Source organism: Rhincodon typus, chromosome 6 (genome assembly GCF_021869965.1).
Source record: "Rhincodon typus isolate 14 chromosome 6, sRhiTyp1.1, whole genome shotgun sequence".
NCBI classification, from domain to species: Eukaryota; Metazoa; Chordata; class Chondrichthyes; order Orectolobiformes; family Rhincodontidae; genus Rhincodon; species Rhincodon typus.
Window position 1 is genome coordinate 37230364 of NC_063337.1, and position 15898 is coordinate 37246261.

The following is a 15898-nucleotide window of genomic DNA, read 5'->3' on the forward strand; positions in this document are numbered from 1 at the left end:
CGGTCTGATTACTGTGGAGGAATACAATGAATACACTGGCTTGGTAAACTTGGTGTTCTTGATCAGATTGCTGTTATTCTACATGTTCTGATTCAGCATGACAATCATGGCTGTAGCAATGACAACATGTGCATTGATTTTAGTGTCAAGTGACAGATTGCTAGTGCATGAAGATTCTAGCTATGTGAAGCTATCAATAATTTTGAACATCATATTGTCAGTGCTGATAGATGGTGGTATGACAACATCCTGAGCCATAGCATTTGGCTCCTGACACTGATAGTCAAACCAAACTCTATATATGTGATGGAGCCCATCTATTTGCTGTGGAATGTGTTTCTTGGTATGGAATACTTGTATGGCATCTTCAGTGTGGAGCAACTCTCAGATGAGGGCTTGTTTATTTTTGCCTTGGACTCAGGCAAACAAAGCAAAGCTATTTCTGTCAGATGTGAAACGCAAGTCAAAGCCCTTTAAGGATGACCTGACGGCATATGCTGCAGCAAAGATCCATTTGCCAAAACCTGTTCTCAGATCTCAGAAGATAAAGATGTTGCTCCCTCACAGTTAACATTGCCCATCATGTATCTGAAGAGTCAGGAATGGCACGAATGAATGTTGTGGCCACAATTTCAGATCAGAAGCTAGGAATTCCACATCAAGTAACTCATCCTCTGTCTCCCTAATACCTATCCATAAAGCACAAGACAGGAGTCCAATATTATACTCTCTACTTGTCTGGATGAGTGCAGCAGCAACAACACCCAAGAATCTCAACACCATCCAGGACAGAGCAGTCTGCTTGATGGATACCCCATCTACTATCTTCAGGATTCTCTCCCTTCACCAGTGACAGACAGTGTAGTGTGTACCATCAACAAGATGAAATGCAGCAACTCACCCAGGTCCCACCAACAGCACCTCGACCTTGAGAAGGACGAAGGCAACAAATGCATAAGAACACCACCATCATCAAGTTCTCCTTGAAACCACACATCATGCTGACTTGGAACTATATTGGTGTTTCTTCATTGTTGCTGGGTCGATATCCTGGAACACCCTTCCCAACAGCAACATACCAAAGACAGCAGCAGTTCAGGATGGACTCCTAACTCTTTGGTAGTCCATCTGGTTACATTCCTATTATCAAGTCTTTTAATTGTTTGCTACCAGCAGGTTAACTGCATATTTTTGATGGAATTTAGGAGTCAACCACATTCCTGTGGGTCTGGAATTAAATGTGGGTCAGGTTGGGTAAGGACATGAATGAACTGGATTTTTATTTTAAAATGGTCACATACCATTAGACTGGTTTGTAATTCTGGATTTTTATTGGATTCAAATTTCACCATCTGCTATGGTGGGACTTGACGTTTATGTTCCCTGAAGCTTTTCCTGGACTGGTAATCAAGTGCCCCAGGCTCTTTACCGCAATACAACTGACTCCCCATGTGAAGCCACTGTTACATTGAACTGATGCACATGATTTTAGACAACTGAAGGATGATCTCATCGGAGATAGGATTGTCTTAGGCACAAGAGATCCTGCTCTGAGAGCACATCTTCTAAAAGAGGAGAAATATGTTCTCAAGAAAGCAATCAATCAATGTATATAGAATCTCAGAGTAGCTTGAGAGGATTAATGGGAAAAGAGACAAGTCTCTGCATTATTTTGACAGAAATTCCATTCCATCAAGAACAACACATTGCAGAAGTGGAAAAAGTATTTGCTGAACTGGAGTCAAATGACCAATATCAGAGTACAGGATGTATATATTGTGATCAACATCACAAAAGAAAAGAAAGCATGTCCAGAATTGATGGAGCGGTGCTTTAGCTGCACAAAGCTAAATCACTTTGCACAGCAGTACTTCTCTAGAAAGAAGCAAAACAAGTCTATAAAGATTGCACCTGGAAAGATGACTGATGACAATTCTGGTGAGTCACTTGACACTATACTACAGATTGGCATCATCAGGTCCAAAGGTGATAAATAGTTTGTGACTGTTGGAATGATGACTGCAGAAGGAGAGCATCAAATAGAGTCATAGAGTCAAAGAGTCAATCAGCATGGAAACAGACTCTTCGGTCCAACTAGTCCATGCCAAACATAATTCCAAACTAAACTAGTCGCACCTGCCTGCTCCTTGCCCATATTCCCCCAAAACTTCCCTATTCATATATCCATCCAAATGCCTTTTAAGTGTTGTAATTGTATCCACATCCACAAATTTATCAGGAAATTCATTCCACACGCAAAACACCCTCTGTGTAAAAATTTTCCTCTTGCGTCTTTTTTAAATCTCTCTCCTCTCACCTTAAAAATGTGTTCCCTAGTCTTGAAACTTCCCATTTTGGGGAATAGACAACTACCATCAACTCTATCTATATCTCATTATTTTATAAACTTCTATCAGGTCACTTCTCAACCTCCTACGCTCCGATGAAAAATGTCCCAGCCTATCTAGCCTTTCTTTATAATTCAAGCTTTCCATACCTGGCAACACCCTGGTAAATCACTTCTCAACCCTCTCCAGCTTGATACTATCCTTCCTATAACTGCGCAACCAGAACTGGACACAGTATTCCAGAAGAGGCCTTACCAATGCCTTGTACAACCTCAACATAACGTCCCAACTCCTATACTCAAAGGACTGAGCAATGAAGGCAAGCGAGTCAAATGTCTTCTTAACCATCCTGTCTATATGTGATGCAAACTTTAAAGAATTATGTATCTGCACCCCTGGGTCCCTCTGTTCTACAACACTACCCAAGGCCCTACCATTAATTGTACAAGCTCTACTCTTATTTGTTGTACCAAAATGTAATACTTTGCATTTATCCAGATTGAACTCTGTCTGCCATTTTTTCAGCCCATTTACCCATTTGATGAAGATCCCTTTGTAATCTTGGAAAACCTTCTTCACTGTCTACTATGCCACCAATTTTGGTGTCATCCGCAAACTTACTAACCATGCCTTCTCTCTTCTCATCCAAATCATTTATATAAATGACAAACGGAACCGATCCCTGTGGAACGCTGCTGGTCACAGGCCTCCAGTCTGAAATGCAAACCCCTACAATTGCTCTCCGTCTCCTGCTGGTAAGCCAATTACGTATCCAATTGGCAAGCTCACCCTGAATCCCATGTAACCTAACTTTACTAGTTAGTCTACCATGCAGAACTTTGTCAAAGGCTTTACTAAAATCCAAATAAACAATGTCTACCACACTGCCAGCATCAATCCTTTTGGTAACCTCCTCAAAAAACTCAATCAAGTTTGAGAGACACGATTTTCCTCACACAAAACCATGCTGACTATCCCTAATCATTTAAGTGTCCATTAATCCTATCTTTTAATATCATGTCTAACAATTTACCCGCAACCGAAGTCAGACTGACAGCTCTATAGTTCCTCAATTTCTCCTTACAACCTTTCTTAAACAAAGGTACAACATTAGCCACCCTCCAATCACAGGCACCTCACCTGTAGTTATAGATGATGCACGTATTTCTGCAAAGGGTGTTGTAATTTCCTCCCTTACTTCCCTCAACATGCTGGGATATATTAAATCAGGTCACAGAGATTTACCCACCTTCATATTCTCTAAGATCTCCCAAAATTCCTCTTCTGTTATGTGAACTGTTTTTAAAGCATCAAAGTTTATTTCCCTGCATTCTGTAGACTCCATTTCTTTCTCCACAGTTAAAACTGATGCAAGATATTCATTTAGTGTCTCTGCCATCTCCTGGGATGGAACACAAAGATGACCTCCTTGATCTTTAAGAGGCCCAACCCTCTCTAGTTTCCCTCTTGCTTTTAATGTATTTGTAGAATCTCCTTGGATTATCTTTAATCCTATCCGCCAATGCTATCTCACATCCCCTCTTTGCCTTCCTAATTTCTCTCAAGAATACCCCTACATTCTTTATATTGATTAAGAGATTCAATTGAACCAAGTTGTCTATATCTAAAAATAGATTTTCTTTTATTTTTGACTAGAACCTCAATATCTTTATTCATCCATTGTTCCTTAATCTTACCAGACTTACCCTTCATTCTAGCAGGAACTAAATGCCTCTGAACTTTGTCATCACACTCTTGAACACCTCTTACTTGTCAGACATCCATTTACCTGCGAACAATCTACTCCATTCAATTTTTGAAAGTTCTTGTCTCATAATTAAAATTGGCCTTACTCCAATTAAAAACTTTTAACTTTTATGAAAGGCTATCCTTTTCCATAACCGTTTTGAAACTAATAGAATTATGATTGCTAGACCTAAAGTGTTCCCCCACTTTTACTTCAGTCACCTGCCCTGCCTTATTGCTCAAAAGAAGGTCTAGTTTTGCATGTGAAGTGCTTTGTAAAACATCATGAGCTTCACAGACCTGTACGGAGTTCCTCAAAATGGCATCCCAAGAATGAAGCATTCACAGGTAAAGCTGAGGCTATATGATGGAACTTCTCATGATAACAGAATAGCTGAAGTTGACAGCACAATCCAATGGAAAGAACTAAGATCTAAAATTCCAGATAACACATTTAACAAAATCCACGCATCTCCGTAAAGTAAGTCTAAAGCTGGGACTGGTAACCTTGTACATGTTTTAAGAGAGTCACAGCTTTTTTTCAAGCTGCTAAGCCTTTGACTGCTGAATGATCCTAAAGGCATCTGCTTAAGAAAGTTTCAACTGCCTTCCTGTCCAGACTGAAAGATAAGAACGAGACCAGTGGCCCCATCAACTCAGGAGGTCCTGAAAAATGGATAGACTGATAAGAATGTCAAGAAATTGTTCTTGGAGGAACTGGCAACTGATGGGAAGGAAATGAAAGTAGAAGAGGCAGTCATCACAGAATTGCAGAAGAACAAGCAAGAAAAACAAAAAGAAAAGAACAGAAGAAAAACGCACATTCGAGGATGCCAGATGTCAAGTAAATTGGTCACCTCTGACAGTGAAAGGATTTCTGCAAAGTATTAAAGATCAGAAGGACCTTATAAACATACAAACAAGAAACAATAATAGTCCAGTCAGCCCTGTAAGCCTGCTCTGCTGTTCAATATGATCATGGCTGATCTGATTTCAAACACAACTGTAGATTCCTACATACCCCTAATAATCAGTCATCCTTTTTGGTAATCAAGAATTAATCTACCTCTGCCTTAAAATATTTAAAGATTCTGCATTCACTGCCTTTTGAGGAAGGGAATTCCAAACACACAAACTTCAGAGAAAAAATGTTTCCTCATCTCTGTCTTAAATGGGAGATAGTTCAAAAATAAACTATGGTCCCTAATTCTAGATTCTCCCACAAGAGGAAACATTTTTTCCACATACATCCGGACAAGACCCCTCAGGATCTTCCATATTTCAATAAAGTCACCCCTGACTCCTCTAAACCTCAGAGGACACAGGCCTAGTCTGTCTAGCCTTTCCTCATAAGCTAATCCACTCATTCCATGTTTTAGTGTAATAAACATTCTCTGAACTGCTTCCAACAACAACCTGTACTGTATACTGTATCCCACTTAGTTTCACCAATGCCCTGTATAAATTAAGCATAACCTATCTATTCTTTCATTCAATTCTCTTCACAATAAACCATAATATGGTATTAGCTTTCCTGATAACTTGCTAAACCTGCAGTTCATGCATAGGGCATCTGGATCTCTCTGCATCTCAGTTCTGCAAATTTTCACCTTTTAGATAATACGCTTCTTTTTTATTCTTTCTGCTAAAATGTAAAAATTTCACACTTACTCACATTATACTCCATTTGCCAGATCTTTTCTCACTCACTTAACCTGTTTGTATCCCTCTGTAGGCTCCTTATATCCTCTTTGCAACTTATTTTCCTACTTATCTTTGCGTCATCAGCAAATGTAGCTACCATGCCTTTAATTCCTTCATCCAAATCATTTATATAAATTGTAAAGAGTTGACACCCCAACAGAAATCCCGTAGCATGCCTCATCTTATCCTGCCAGCCTGAAAAGAATATTTTATTCCTACTTTCTGCTTCCTGTTTGCCAGCTAGTCTTCTATCCATGTCAATAGTTACTACCAACACCATGAACTTTTATTTTCCACAATAATCTTTAATGTGGCACCTTATCTAATGCCTTCTGGAAACACATTACATTTACAGATTGCGTTTTATTAACAGCTCAAGTTAATTCTTCGAAGAACTCCAATAAATTAGTTAGGCATGATTTCCCTTTGAGAAAAAACATGTTAATTCTGCCTGATTACCTTGAACTTACTGTTCCTGGCTGTGTATAGCCACAGAACCCTGAAGGTGGTAGGGCAGGTCAATAACGTGTTGAAGAAGACTCATAGGCCGAGAATACAGCAACACAGAGGTTACACTGAAACTACATTAAAGGCTAGTTCGGCCACAACTGGAGTACTGTCTTGAGTTCTGGTCACCACATTATTAGAAGGATATGCTTGCACTTGAGGGGATGCTGAGTTTGCTGCCTGGGCTGGAGGATCTCTGACCTATGGCACTACAATTGCTTTCTGCTTCCTGCCTCTCAGCTAATTTGGATCCAACGTGCCACTTTGCTGTGGACCTCATGGGCTCTTAGTTTCCTGGCTGATGTTCCATGAGTAACTACACCAAATGCATTTCCCTCATTAACACTCCTAGTTACTCCTCACATTTGGCAAACGTAACACTCCCTTAACAAATCCATTCTGACTGTCCCTGATTAGTCCATGTCTCTCCAACTACAGATATAACATGTCCCTCAGAATACTTTCTAAAAAATACAGGATTGTCCCAAGTTATAAATCAGATATTAGGACATTTTATCTATTACTACTTGTTAGATAAATTAACGTTGATTATGAAAAGAATCCTGATATTGTCAGTTTTAGTTAGTGGTACAATTCTAGTAAATCTTATGATTTGTAACTGGTAAAACCAAAGTTGCTCCTTTTGTTTCCCCTATGAATTTCCCCACTGCCTTTGGTTCCCATATCCCTCCCCTCAATTTCCCTTCTTCATTTGTTCATGAGTGGCCTCCTGGGTCTCAAAACAGCTACTGATGCAAATCAAAAAGGAAAGACACTGAACAATGGGGGACCCAGCTGTTGTTACATAAATCAGTATCTTTTGGAAAGGTCAATCCTATAACCCATTGATATTCACACAACAGCCCTACAGAATTTTCCTATAGAACACAAGATCAGCCTCTCCAATTGATAGCACTTTTAATAGCAGTTTTAGATTAGATTGGCAAAGAGATGAGATCCCGACAAGTTGATCAGAGAGAAGAGAAGATGAGATGGAATTAGAAATTTAAACCTAAGTGATTGTGGAAGGCAGAGGAAACATAGGCTAAATAAGAAAGAAATGAATTCAGGTGTCATGTTGTCACAACATTCATGATCAAATCTTTGTGATTATTCCAAGTTAACAAACCTAGTTTGGCCTGTGTTGCCAAAATGTTAGCACAGCTAAAAAGTTCAATTAGTTATAAGTGGCAAAGCAGCTTCCTTCTTTATTGAAGTCCAGTTATAGTGCAAAATGTAAGTCACCTCTTTCAAAAGTGATTTTGCAACAAATGTGCATTATTGCTTGTTGTTTACTGTAGTTGAGAGAAATTAATGATTAATGCTTTAAAAAAAAAATTGGTTGGTTATTTATTTCAGTTATCGAATGTTCTAGTTAATTAGAAATTTGAGTTCTATTATTCCCGCTTACCAATTAAGTCACCCATCTGAATATAATAGTTTATGGTTTGATTCTAGTTGTACTTTCCAAGACTTAGTCGTGCTTGCTACTAGATATCAGGAAGCAGGCATGGAAAATCCCATGTCAAGCCACTGCAGAAATGAAGGCACAATAGAGACAGAGTCAGAGTCTCAGGAGCAAACAGATAAACTCAACAAGAATGAGACATAGATATTAGAGCCCACATGAAAACAAAAGACAACGCGCAGTGTTCAAATAGTTGGAGACTGGATGTATCGTGGAAGATATGTGCCAGGACCTTTGGGAAGTCCCAGTACAGTAACACTGAAGGAATTACCCAAGAGTTTAAACATTGGACTCAAGTCAGACTCAAAATCATAACTCTGTTTTCTTTTTCTCTCCAGGGATGCTGCCAGAGCGGTTGGCTTTCTCCAGCACTTACTGTTTCTGTTATCTTTGAAAATATCTCCAACTTTGAGTGAGTCAGAGACTTAAGTGTCCTTACTTACCAGGATAGTTACCCAGAAAATGTTAGCCAGATGGGGGTCAGCTCTAACCCTTGGTTAACCAAACAACTGACTTCTCCCCTCACTGCCCAAATTCCAGTGGACCACCCAACTCTCCAATGCCACATCAACTATCCCCCTCGACCCCCAACATCCCCACACTACCCCACAACTAATCCCAAACTGAATGACCTATTTGTGACAGTATGGACTTCACCACTCTCCTGGAATCTGCCTGAGTGAAGTGGTTTAATGAGGAGTGGCAGCAGCAGATATACAATATAATGAAGAGAAACTCTGAAGCTACCACACTGGACTACTTGTATAACACAGAGCAGAAGCAACTGGAGTTAGAAAGAGCTAAGCAATCCAACAACCGCTGGAAAAGATCCAGGCTCTGCAATCCTACCATTATGAATGTTGGGGTTGGTATTGAGCAATAAACAAGAGCTTCCGCAAATGTCACCATCCTTAGTAATGAGAGAGTCCAGCATATCAGTACAAAAGACAAGGCTGAAGCATTTGAAAACCAACTTCAGGCAGAAATGCTGAGCAGATGATTCACCTTAATCTCCTCCAGATATCCCCAGCATCACAGATGCCAATCTTCAGCCAGTGGATTTGCAGACCCAACAGTGTTCTAACAAAATTAGCCAAGTCCCTTACCATGTCATTTCCATACAGCTATTACAATGGCATCTACCCTGCAATGTGGAAAATTGGCCACATTACTGCCCTGTCTATCTGCAAAATAATGGAAGGTGTCATAACAGTGCTAACAAGCAACACATGCTCAGCAATAACCTGTTTACTGATGATCAATTTGCCCTCAGCCACTCAGGTCCTGGCTTCATTCAACCCCAGAAGTTCAATAAGAGAACTCACCAGCAACTGCTCTAGGACAATTAAGAATGGACAATAAATGCTAGCCCAACCAGCAACAATAACATCCCACGAAAAAATTAAAAAAAATTCAGGATCTTGGCTCTTTATCACTTCTAATGAAGTGTACGCACGCTCATCTCTATTTGCCCATTATATGTCCCATGTTAAGTAGTAGAAAGGGAGTGACTATTTGAATTGCTTAAGGTGTCAGAACTCAGATATATAGTCAGAAAAATTAGAGACAGACTTTTCAGGAAAGACCTTCGACACAAAATACTGGGAGAAGTTTGGAACTTTTTCTCCATGGCAATTTCCAATTTTAAGTCTAAGCTATGTAGATTTTTATTAAACACCCACACTGAGGGACACTGAACAAAAGTAGATCACTGGAGTTAAGACAGATAACATTTGATCTCATTGATTGATTAAACAGGTTCAAAAGACAAAGTGAGACAACAAGGTGCAGGGCTGGATGAACACAGCAGGCCAAGCAGCATCATAGGAGCAGAGAGGCTGACGTTTCGGGCCTAGACCCTTCATCAGAAAAGGGGGAGGGGAAGGGGGTTTTGAAATAAATAGGGAGAGAGTGGGAGGCGGATAGAAGAGGGATAGAGGAGAGGATAGGTGGAGAGGAAACAAACAGGTCGAAGAGGCGGGGATGGAGCCAGGAAAGGTGAGTGTAGGTAGGGAGTTAGGAAGGGGATAGGTCAGTTCAGGGAGGACGGACAGGTCAAGGGGGCGGGATGAGGTTGGTCGGTAGGAGATGGAGGTGCGGCTTGAGGTGGGAGGAGGGGATAGGTGGGAGGAAGAACAGGTTAGGGAGGCAGGGACGAGCTGGACTGGTTTTGGGATGCGGTAGGGGGAGGGGAGATTTTGAAACTTGTGAAATCCTCCTACCGCCCCCTTGATCATGACCCCACCCCTGAGCACCAAACCATCATCTCGCAAACCATCCACAACCTCATCACCTCAGGTGACCTCCCACCCACGGCCTCCAACCTCATCGTTCCCCAACCTCGCACTGCCCGCTTCTATCTCCTTCCCAAAATCCACAAACCTGAATGCCCTGGTTGACCCATTGTCTCCGCCTGCTCCTGCCCCACCGAACTGATCTCCAACTATCTAGACTCCATTTTCTCCCCTTTGGTCCAGGAACTCCCAACCTATGTCCGTGACACCACCCACGCCCTCCACCTCCTCCAGAACTTCCAATTCCCCGGTCCCCAGCACCTCATCTTTACCATGGACGTCCAGTCCCTCTACACCTGCATTCCCCATTCAGATGGCCTTAAGGCCCTCCGCTTCTTCCTGTCCCGCAGGCCCGACCAGTCCCCCTCCACTGATACCCTCATCCGCTTAGCCGAACTCGTCCTCACACTCAACAACTTCTCTTTCAATTCCTCCCACTTCCTACAGACAAAGGGGGTAGCCATGGGTACCCGCATGGGCCCAAGCTACGCCTGCTTCTTTGTAGGTTACGTGGAACAATCCCTCTTCTGTACCTACACCGGCCCTAAACCCCACCTCTTCCTCCGTTACATTGATGACTGTATCGGCGCCGCCTCGTGCTCCCACGAGGAGCTCGAACAGTTCATACACTTCACTAACACCTTCCACCCCAACCTTAAGTTTACCTGGACCATCTCTAACACCTCTCTCCCCTTCCTGGACCTCTCTGTCTCCATATCGGGCAACCACCTAGAAACCGATATTCATTTCAAGCCCACCGACTCCCACAGCTACCTAGAATACTCCTCCTCCCACCCACCTTCCTGCAAAAATGCTATCCCCTATTCCCAATTCCTTCGCCTCCGCCGCATCTGCTCCCAGGATGAGGCATTCCACTCCCGTACATCTCAGTTGTCCTCGTTTTTTAAGGACCGTAACTTCCCCTCCTCGGTGGTCGAGAACGCCCTCAACCGTGTCTCCCACATCTCCCGCACCTCATCCCTCACACCCCGTCCACGCAATAAGAACCAAAAAAGAATCCCCCTCGTCCTCACGTACCATCCCACCAACCTCCGGATCCAACGCATCATCCTCCGACACTTCCGCCATCTGCAATCCGACCCCACCACCAAAGACATCTTTCCCTCCCCACCCTTATCTGCTTTCCGGAGGGACAACTCTTTCCGTGACTCCCTTGTCCGCTCCACACTCCCCTCCAGCTCCACCACACCCGGCACTTTTCCCTGCAACCGCAGGAAGTGCTACACCTGCCCCCATACCTCCTCCCTCACCCCCATCCCAGGCCCCAAGAAGACTTTCCACATCAAGCAGATGTTCACCTGCACATCTGCCAATGTGGTATACTGCATCCGCTGTACCTGGTGTGGCTTCCTCTACATCGGGGAAACCAAGCGGAGACTCGGGGACCGCTTTGCAGAACACCTACCCTCGGTTCGCAATAAACAACTGCACCTCCCAGTCGCGAACCATTTCAACTCCCCCTCCCATTCCTCAGACGACATGTCCATCCTGGGCCTCCTGCAGTGCCACAACGATGCCACCCGAAGGTTGCAGGAACAGCAACTCATATTCCGCTTGGGAACCCTGCAGCCCAATGGTATCAATGTGGATTTCACAAGTTTCAAAATCTCCCCTCCCCCCACCGCATCCCAAAACCAGTCCAACTCGTCCCTGCCTCCCTAACCTGTTCTTCCTCCCACCTATCCCCTCCTCCCACCTCAAGCCGCACCTCCATCTCCTACCGACCAACCTCATCCCGCCCCCTTGACCTGTCCGTCCTCCCTGAACTGACCTATCCCCTTCCTAACTCCCTACCTACACTCACCTTTCCTGGCTCCATCCCCGCCTCTTCGACCTGTTTGTTTCCTCTCCACCTATCCTCTCCTCTATCCCTCTTCTATCCGCCTCCCACTCTCTCCCTATTTATTTCAAAACCCCCTTCCCCTCCCCCTTTTCTGATGAAGGGTCTAGGCCCGAAACGTCAGCCTCTCTGCTCCTATGATGCTGCTTGGCCTGCTGTGTTCATCCAGCCCTGCACCTTGTTGTCTCGGATTCTCCAGCATCTGCAGTTCCTACTATCTCTGATTCAAAAGACAAAGTGGTCCACTTTTCCCCCTATATTTCTACATATTTAGCTTTTTCTAGAAATGTCCTACTTCAGGTATCAGCTCTGCATCCACACTTAGAGTGAGCTAAACTAATTCATCTGCAATCACAGATTATAGTTTCTCAGGGTCCTATCATGAACTTCAAGCCTAACATCATGTTTACTACTAAAACACTTTGCTTCCACTTTGTCTGATCATATTCATGTTCACTCATCACACCCAAACTATTCATTCATCATTTCATGATTCAATTTCTTGCATACCCTTTTCACCAAATTTGTTAGATCCACACTATATCAACTCAAAATTATCCATATCTCTAATTTTTCACATGAACAACCCCTCTTTGAAAATTTCAATCAATGCCTATTCCCAGTACATAAACTTCATAATCCTCATCCTATCTTTATTATGTGAAAGTATCCATGAAGAAGTCAAACACACCCAACAGCTTGTGAGCTTGGGGAAGTCTTGCTCAGGAAGGCATTAAGCATATCAGCAGACTTCTTTAGGAGAATGCAGAGGTGGCATTGAGACATCATTCAGAGCATACCAGCCTTCAAACAGCCTGTCCATCCTTATTTGGCCCATGTCCACATGTGGGAGAGTCTGCAGTTCATGCATTTGATATATCAGCCATTTCAGAGCTCAGCAAACTGGAATGGAGGCTAGTCATCCTCAGTTCTAAGGGATTGCCTAAAATTGTGTCAAGCAATGATTCTGCACTAAGCTCTTCTCAGATCCAGTGGACAGCTACGAACAATGTCAAAATATTGTTAGCATACACCTTCATTGTTAGCTACCTAATTTAAAGAAGATCTGAACTGAGGTCTATTCATATTTGTTTCTGAGATGGATCTTTGTTTTTGTACCAAAGTATTACATATTACCTAAACTATAAATTAGTGTTTTAGTTTTCAAAATAAGGGATACAGTTGCTATAGTCAGTGGTAACAAGAAACCACATTGAACACTAAATTGCTTCAATGTATCATTTCTTCATCAGTCATTAATCTCCTCTTTCAAATGTTTCTTGATGCATTCATTGTAAGAATTTCTCATGAAAAGGAAATAGTTGAAATATGCAGTTTCATCCAATTTTCAATTTATCATGCTTTTTACCATTGTTATGGTGAGTTGTTACAGGAACCCTCCGGTTTTGTTTAAGGTGCTTTAGAAAATAGGAGACATATCTTTTAGCCAATTTGTCCTAGTTCCGGAACGTCATTCTTTGTCTATAAATATAATGATTTAGTGTACCTTCTTGCTGTGTCAACTTAAGTGATAATGATCATTCTCATTCAACCATTGATTTGATCCACGTTTATAAGTGCAGTTCTTCCTCTCCAAGTCACAATGTAAAACATTATGTTGCCTCAAAAAAAGTTTCAATATCAGCCAGTATTATTAATTATTGGGATGATTATAAGTCGATTCGAGGTCAAATGAAAATTAAAAGAAGTGAGAAGGAAGACTTCTGATTATATATAACTGATATGATGTTGCTTATAAAAATCTCAAAGTGCATTATTGGAAACATAGGAGCATGCCATTCAGCCAAGTGAGTATGCCCTGCCATTCTAAATCATGGTTGAACATTTCCTCAGTACCTTTTACCCATATTATCTCTATATTCCTTAATATCATTAGTCTCTGGAAGTCTAACAATTTCTGTTTTGTGCCTGTTCAATGGTTGAGCATTCACAGCACTCTGGACAAAATTCTAAAGATCTTCCAATCTCTGAGGGAAGAAGTTCCTTATCATCTCAGTCTTAAATGGCTTGCCCTTTAATCTGACATCATGTTCCATTTAAAGACACAATCTAGAGGAAACATTCCATCTGCATTCACCATGTCAAGCCCTGTAAGAACTTACCAGCTGTCACAAACTCACTTCTCATTCATTGAATGTGTAGAAAATTTCTTCAATCTCTCATCCTTAATAATCCCACTATCCCTGGGACTAATGTGGTGATCCTCAGTTGTGCCCTTTGTGAAATATATGTTTCCTTAGACAAGACCAAAATTGCACACAATGCCTCGAGTGAAGTCTCACTAAGGCTTTATACAACTGCAGCATCTCCATGCTAGTTTTCAATGATTCATGAGTAATGACTCCCAAATCCAGTGGATATCTGTATTTGTCAACCTATCACTCTTTGAGAAATAGTCTATCTTTCTGTTTTGTCCTACCAAAGTGAATAACTTCACACTTATTTACTGTATATTCCTTCTACCAATGGCCCAGCCCATTCACTCAGCCTATCCAAAACCTCTTGAAGCCTCTTTGTATCCTCCCCATAACTTATGTTTCCACTTAATTTAATGTCATCTGTAAGTCCACATCCAAATCATTTATATGGGTGACATGGTGGTTTAGTGGTTAACACCACTGCCTCACAGCACCAGGGACCTGAGTTGGATTCCAGTCTTGGGTGATTGTGTGGAGTTTGTATGTTCTCCCTGAGTCTGCATGGGTTTCTGCTGGGTGCTCTGGTTTTCTCCCACAGTCCAAGGATATGCAGGTTAAGTGGATTGGCCATGCTAAATCATCCCACAGTATCTAGGTATGTGCAGGGTAGGGTGAGGGTATAGGTTGGGTGGGATGCTGTTTGAAGGGTCAGTGCAAATTTGACAGGTTGAACAGCATCTATCTGCATTGTAGGGATTCTATTATAGATTGTGAATAATTATGCACCTAGCACTGACCCTTGTAGTGCCCTACTAGTAACAGCCTACCAACCTGAAAGTGATCCATTTCTTTCCTATTGTTTACTTTCTGTCTATTAACCAATCCTTGGTCCATGGTAGGATATTCATCTCAATATGTAACTTTATTTACTAATCCCTTGTGTAGGACTTCATTAAACACTTTCTGAAAACACAAACAAATTTTATCCACTGATTCTCCTTTGTCTAAACTATAAGTAACTTCCTCAAAACATCCCAAAGTTTGTCAAACTTGATTTGCCTTTTATAATTCCACATTGACTCTGTCCAATTTTTGCCATTCTTTGCTTAATGTTATCATATCCTTTGTATTAGATTCTATCATTTTCTCATGTAATATGACATTGAAGTCAAGTGTGTTTTGTCACATAGGCAAACATATCAATAATTTTGTGCAGCTAACGTTCTCACATACAATATTATGAAAATAATTGATTATTCTGGTTCAGGAAAGGTTATTGACAAAGACAGCAGCAATTGTTCCTTTCTCTTGGAGGGTTCCTCTGCAATCATAAGAGTCAGATGGTGTCCCTTTCAATGACTTCTGAAAGATGATGGAAAAGAAGTTCTTCTGGCAGGTCATCCTTAACAAGTTCACCGCATTACTTTTAGCAAAGCAACTTTAGTTCACAATGCTATCTAAGTTCATATAAGTGCAATTTACATTTACTTCCTAGAAATTGCTATAGCCAATATTAGTGGACAAATGTAAAGAAACAATTGAGGTGCACCACTAAATGTATTCTATAATCCATCAATTAACAGAAAATTGAGGAATAGATTTGCAGAAAGGTATAAAGACTATGACATTATGATAATGGAAATTTAAGATTCCAATAAGGAAGAAGGAAGGATTTTTTGAGGGAATTGACGTGGATCAAGTTGATTAAGTGTGAGTGGGAGACTAATCAGTGAACAGTGATCCCAGTGCCATGGGTTAGTAATAGCAAATAAACCAATTGAAAGTAAAAATACTTAATTGAAGGAAGACCA

General features: G+C 41.6%; 1 long non-coding RNA gene across 2 annotated transcripts in view; it reads right to left on the reverse strand.

The window, feature by feature from the left end:
* The window catches only part of LOC125483263, a 47617-nt gene extending 38674 nt beyond the window's left edge, over positions 1–8943 (reverse strand). The window contains exon 1 of one of the 2 annotated variants that reach the window (XR_007262209.1): positions 8880–8943. This is a non-coding gene — a long non-coding RNA (uncharacterized LOC125483263). Of the gene's footprint in view, positions 1–8778 lie in introns of both variants that reach the window. The other variant, XR_007262208.1, reaches the window with a different exon arrangement.
* Between the last annotated feature and the right edge of the window lie 6955 nt (positions 8944–15898).